Source organism: Melanerpes formicivorus, unplaced genomic scaffold (genome assembly GCF_026170545.1).
Source record: "Melanerpes formicivorus ecotype bairdi unplaced genomic scaffold, bMelFor1.0.p_v2 SCAF_33, whole genome shotgun sequence".
NCBI lineage: Eukaryota > Metazoa > Chordata > Aves > Piciformes > Picidae > Melanerpes > Melanerpes formicivorus.
Window position 1 is genome coordinate 8,843,559 of NW_027142385.1, and position 6,000 is coordinate 8,849,558.

Consider the following 6,000-nt stretch of genomic DNA (forward strand, 5'->3'; position numbering starts at 1 on the left):
AAAGCAGCTCAGCAGCTCACTCACTCCAATACCACTGCTGGATTCAGCTCCCTCATTTATTAATGGGACTACTTTAGCTCTCTCTCCCCTGCTATGTTTGCAAACTCCCTTTTTTGTTTCTCTTAACTCCTTTGGCTACCATTAACAAGCACAAACTCAGTAATATTTGATATTCTGTGTGTATAAATAAAAGCAGGGAAAGATCTCACTCCTGTTGCAGCTTCTGAAGCAGGCCTGGGGCTCTGCAGGAGCAGCTTGGCTGCCTGTGCTAAACCTCTGCCCTACTGCTCCACAGTGTTGGGGTTGTGGGACAGATGGGGTCAGTGCCCTCACAAAGCAACATGGGCAGCACACACCTCCAGCCAAGGGGGTTTAGAACCTTCTCCCTCACCCTGCACCTCCACAAACTGAGGGGACACAAGGCTGCAAAGCCTGGCCCCATGTGCTTCATGACCTTCCCTCCACGAGAGGCGAGGAGGAAAGGAGAGGGGAGAGCAGACATCCCCCTGGCACCACCACCACCTTCTCTCCTGGTTCTGGAGGAGCTGGGGGTGGGCAGCTTGCAAGCAGCAATCCCAGGCTGCTTCTGCAGCCACAGCAGTGCCTGACAAGTGCCAAGCACCACATCTCCAGCTACAAAGAGGGTTTGGGGGTGCCCCTTCCTCACAGCCCAGAGCCAGAGGAGACAGGAAAGGGGAAAAAACCCCAAAGAACTAAATCCCCAAATCACAGCAGCTGTTTCCAGAGGGAATTCTTCACCCCTGGTGCTCTCAGAGGCTTCTCAAACACGGTTCAGGTGATGCTAAATTGTAACAAGAAGAACCATGAAGCCAAGTGACCAAAACTCCACTTCCAAAAGTCTGGGTGAGGCCAGGGAGCCCTGGTGAGGGAGCAGCTCCCTGCCTCTGAGGCTGGGCTTCTGCTTACCTGCTTTAAATCACTGCCCCAAGGACTCCACAGGTTGGACACCTGAAGACCATCTCTGGTTCCCAGCAGGGAGAGGACCTGAGAATCCCAGGAGATGGCTCCAAAAGCTGTCCCCAGATGTCAGCTCCCAGGGGCCCCAGCACAAGGGGGCTGCCATGTGGAGCTGGGGGACCTCTGTTGTGGACACCCCAAGCAGAAATTCACAGGGTTTGCCTTTCCAGATGGGGGGAACTGGGATTTCTCCTGGGAGGCAGAGTAGCACTGGAGCCTCAGCAGGACAAGGCTCAGCCACATCCCAAGTGCCAGCGGTGCCAAACCAGATTTCTTTGCTGCTGCTGCTGGAGGGAGGGAGAAAACAATGAGGGAGAAGCCAAAAAGGGGCACCCAGGGCTCAGTGTCTGTCTCAGTTTGCCCTGCTCCAGCCAGTGCCAGTCCCCAGGGCACCAAGAGACAAGAGGGCAGCTGGCACTAGGTGGCCTTTGCTGGACAAATGCCTTCCTGGGGGCTGAGGATGTGCTGTGGGGGGAGCCAGGGGAAGAAGGATGCTGGGACCCCCCCTCTGCCAGGAGCACAGTGGTCAGGCAGGGAAGGAACCAGGGGCCAGGGCTGCAGGATGAGATCCTGCCTGGCCACACAGTGATAGGGGGTGAGCTCAGGTCCCCCTCAGCAGGGCTGGGGTGACACCACTATTGCTGGCTTCACCCCTGCAAACACTCCCCACACACCCCCTGGGGGCACAGAACCAGGGCAGCCCAGGCTCGCCCCATCACCCTCTGCCGCTCTCCCTCCTCTAAGAGTAGAGCTTCCCTCCACACCCTCCCTCTTTAACCCCAGCCCAAGCAGGGGCTGAGACCCTCCCTTTCTGCCTGGGGGCTGTGATTTTAGGTGGGGGGGAGGCAGGAGCCCCTGCTGCAGCCAGCCCGGCAGGGCGCAGGCAGCGGCGGCGAGGGAGGGAGGGAGGGCGAGCGAGCAGCTCCCCTCGCAGAGCCTGTCCTGTGCTGTCTAATAACACAAGGTGTCATTGTACACCCAAATCAGTGCCTGCAGCTTTATTTATCACAAGTGAAACACAAAACCCAGCAGGCCAGGCGCGGGGAAGGGAGCCAGAGGGACCAGGGAGGGCAGGGAAGCAGCAGGGCGAAATCTCCCTCTTTAGCAGGATTTGCCTTGAGATTTTCAGTCTGGAGTGAGGGTGGGGGGAGGCCGTGGGGGGCCACGGGAGGAAGAAAAAGAGATGAAAGGGAGGGAAGAGGGAGCTGGCAGAGCAGTGATGCCTCCCTGGCAGTGGCGAGGCAGCGATGCTGCCTCCAGCACAGAGCTCTGGGCGTTGCGGGTGCTTCACTCGCAGCCCTCCGACAGGCAGCACAGGGAGCTGGGGGAGGCTGCAGCTCCCCTGGGACTCTCCGGCTCCTGGGCACTCATTCATCCCGGGCAGAGCTCTGAGGCTGGCTCCCGAGAGCTCCCTCTTGCCCTGGCACAGGTTGTACCAGCGAAGCTGGCAGGAGCCACCCCGAAGGGTCTCTCCCAGCCCGGCTGGCAGCAGCCCCTGGGGCGCAGCTCCCCTCGAACCCAGAGCAGCCTCTCGCTCGGCCCCGCTGCTGCGGGGTGCTGAGCGCCTGAACTCCTGCTGAACTCGGAGGCAGCCGAGGCAGCTCAGCAGCCAAAGGTCCCAGCCCTGCACTTACAGCATCGGGAGATGCTCTCCTCGGGGGTGGGTGCAGATGTTATCACCACCGCTGCCACCCCCGGCAGCCGCTTCAGCTGCTCCCCGCTGCCGGAGGCTCCCGCTGCCGGCGTCGGTGGAGCGGCTCCTGCATGGCCCCCGGGCAAAGCCTGCAGCTCTGGGCAAAGCCTGGCAGCTCTGCCTGAAGCCCCTTTCCCCAGCCGCGGGAAGGAAGCTGCTGCCAGGCTTGGTACTGAAGTGGCTGAGGTGAAGCATTCGTGGCCCCTTCCCCTGACTCACCGCGGAGGTGGCAGGCAGCGGCAGGAGGGAAATACTCAACACCTGGAGGGGTAGAGGGGGAGGTAACCTCTTGAGGAGCTGCAGGTAGGGCTGCCGCTTGGTGCTGAGCTCCCCTGCAGAGGGATATTTAAATCTCCGGGTGCAAAAGGCACTGAAAGTTCAGGCTGAGTCAGAGCTCCCAAGCTGGCCCCACTAAGAGGTAAGAGAAGGAGCCCCTGAGGAGCTAAACCCCCGACCCTGTCTCACACCCAGAGCTGCTCTGGACCAGCTCAGCTTCTGCTGAAGACAGCAGGAGCCAGGCCACGCTCCCTGCAAACAAACCAGAGCCGAGCACCCCCAGCAAATCCAGAATCCAGGGAGGAAAAGGCTCCCAGCAACTCCACCAGGACTCCAGGAGCAGCCCCGCGCCGGTCAGATGTGCTCTGACTCCATTTGTGGGGCACACACAGAGCAGCACCCAGCCCGCCCGGCACGGGGGGCCCTGGGGCTTGCTCCCTCCACCCAGCACCATCCCAGCTGCACCACGGCCCCCCCAGAGCCTACCTGCAGAATCACATTTGCAAAACTGTTGCCCAGGAAATGTGGAGCTAAAAGCTGTGAAATAAGCATGGCTGGGATCAGACGTTCCCAGTGTCGCTAAACGACCGTGCCTCGAAATCTGCCTCTGCCTTTAGCCACGCTGCCATGTAGGGAGCTGCAAAACAAAACCCTCTGCTTGTTCCACACCCCAGCCCCGGCTCCGGGACTCCCTGCAAACAGGCAGCCCAAACTCCTTCCCCCGGGGGCTTTAGGAGTGTGGCAGCAGAGATGCAGAGGGGTGGGAGCCCCGTGCCAGCGTGCAGCCAGCCCCCAGGCTCCAGCCGTGGGGCACTGCCCCTGCCAGGGGCTGCAGCCACCCGGCACATCCAGCCCCAGCTGGCTCCAAGCAGAGGCCAGGGAGAGCCTGGGCACCAGAGCTCCCCATCTCTTCCACCATGCCTGTTTCCTCACAGCAGGCAGAGTCAGTGGGGATAACACAGAACTGTGGAACTCTTTGGGTTGGAAAATGCCTCTGAGATCACCCAGTCCAACCCAGCACCACCCTGGGCACCAAACCCTGCCCCCAAGTGCCATGACCACACAGCTCTTGAACACCTCCAAGAATGGGGACTCCACCACCTCCCTGGGCAGCCTGTGCCAGTCCCTGACCACTCCTGAAGCAAAGAGATTTTTCCTCCTCTCCAATCTAAGCCTCCCCTGGCACAATTTCAGGACATTTCCTCTCCTCCTATCTAGGACTGGGGAGCAGAGCCCAGCCCCCACCTCACTGCAGCCTCCTTCCAGGTAGCTGTGGAGAGCAGTGAGGTCTCTCCTCAGCCTCCTCTTCTCCAGACTAAACACCCCCAGGTCCCTCAGCTGCTCCTCACCAGACCTGTTCTCCAGGCCCCTCCCCAGCTTTGTTGAGGTGGCCAAGTTTCACTGAGGACCCAAGCAGGGGATGGCTGAAAGTGTTGCTTTAGCCCACAGAAGGAGAGGGCTCTGGGAAGGTCTCCCAGGTGGAGCAGCAGCTTCCCCAGCCTGCTCCGTGGGGCTCATCAGGCAGCCTGCAGACAGCTGATGTCATTTCTCACCTGCTGATGGGTGCTGCCCACAGCCACAACCCCACAGCACAGGCAGACCTACAGCCTGCAACAAGGTCTCCCCACAGGGCCAGCATCTCCCTCTGGGGCCAGCCAGCTCCTCCTGCCAGGCAAGCCTCCAGAAGTCACAGAATCAGAGTGGGAAAGACCTTTGAGATCACTGAGTCTGATAATCAGCCTGACACTGACAAGTCCTTACTTAAGCCAGGTCCCTCAGCACCACATCTACAGGGCTCCAGGGGTGGGGATTCAACCACCTCCCTCTTCGAGCCATTCCAGTGCCTGAGAACTCCTTCAGTGAAGAAATTCTTCCTCATATCCAACCTGAACCTCCCTTGGTGCAACTCGAGGCCAGAAAGTCTGAAGCACTAACATCAACAACAACAAAACCCAGAACACAACACCCGAGCCGATCTTTGAGGCCAAAGAAAGGGTTTGGAAGCAAAGGGGAAGGGGAGGAGGTGGGGAAGGAATCTGGAGTTGCATCACTTGGAAATACCCAAGTGCTCTGGAGATGTATGTACATGTTCAGCTGCCTTCTGTCTCTCCAGGAACAGGCTTGGGAGCAGCAAAGTGACACCAAAAGGACCCCGGTGACGTCTGCCTGAAGCAAGCACAAACAGCCTTGAATCGAATCCAAGTTAGCCCCCGTGCAAAACCTTCCCTGCCTCGGAGCCAGGCGCTCCGGGGCTTTGGAGCTGCAGGCAGGCGAGGAGGGTGAGAGGGGTTTGCAGCACAGATCAATGAAGAGCTTTTGCCCTTTGGCTGGGCTCAGACCCAGCCCCCAGATGCTCCCCGTGGTGTTTCCAACGCGCCTCAGACCGTGGAGCTAACCCCGGGGTTGGGCTCCTTCAGCAGGCAGCCCCCGTGGCTGCTTCAGGAGCAGGGCAGGAGGCTGGAGGGGAAGGTCTGGCTGTCGGCAGGAGTTTTGATCTCTCAGAAGCTCAGGCAGCCGCCCTGAGACAGGAGAGCTGCTCCCAGAGGTTGCTCCTGCAGCCGCCCACACCGGGAGCTGGAAGCCGGGGAGGGCACGGGGAGGGCACTGCGGGTGAGCCTGCTCGGGCAGCGCCATGCCCGCTGGGGGCCAGCGTCAGGCCGGGACACACCTGGCAGTGGGGACCAGTCCGGGTCCGACTCGGTCGAGGGGACTGCAGCCTGGGCCAGCAGCAGGCCTGGCACATCCCACCCAGCCCCAGTGATGCAAGGGCTTTGCTCTCTGCCTGGCACGGGCAAGTCTGCCCGCCGTGCCCCCTCCCAGAGGGAGCCGGGGCTCCAAGGCTTCCCGGAGAGGCAGGAGGAGGGGAAATGAACAAACCCTGGCCAGGTGCTGCACTTCCACAGGCTGCTGGGAACCACCGACCCAGACGGGGAGTGTCCCGACTCGACGCCCGCGGCCGCAGGAGGGATGCTGGCTGGGGCCGTTCCCACTCCCCGGGCACCCCCTCTGCCATCCCACGCAGCCCCTGGCCAGCTGCCTGCCTGCCCAGCGCG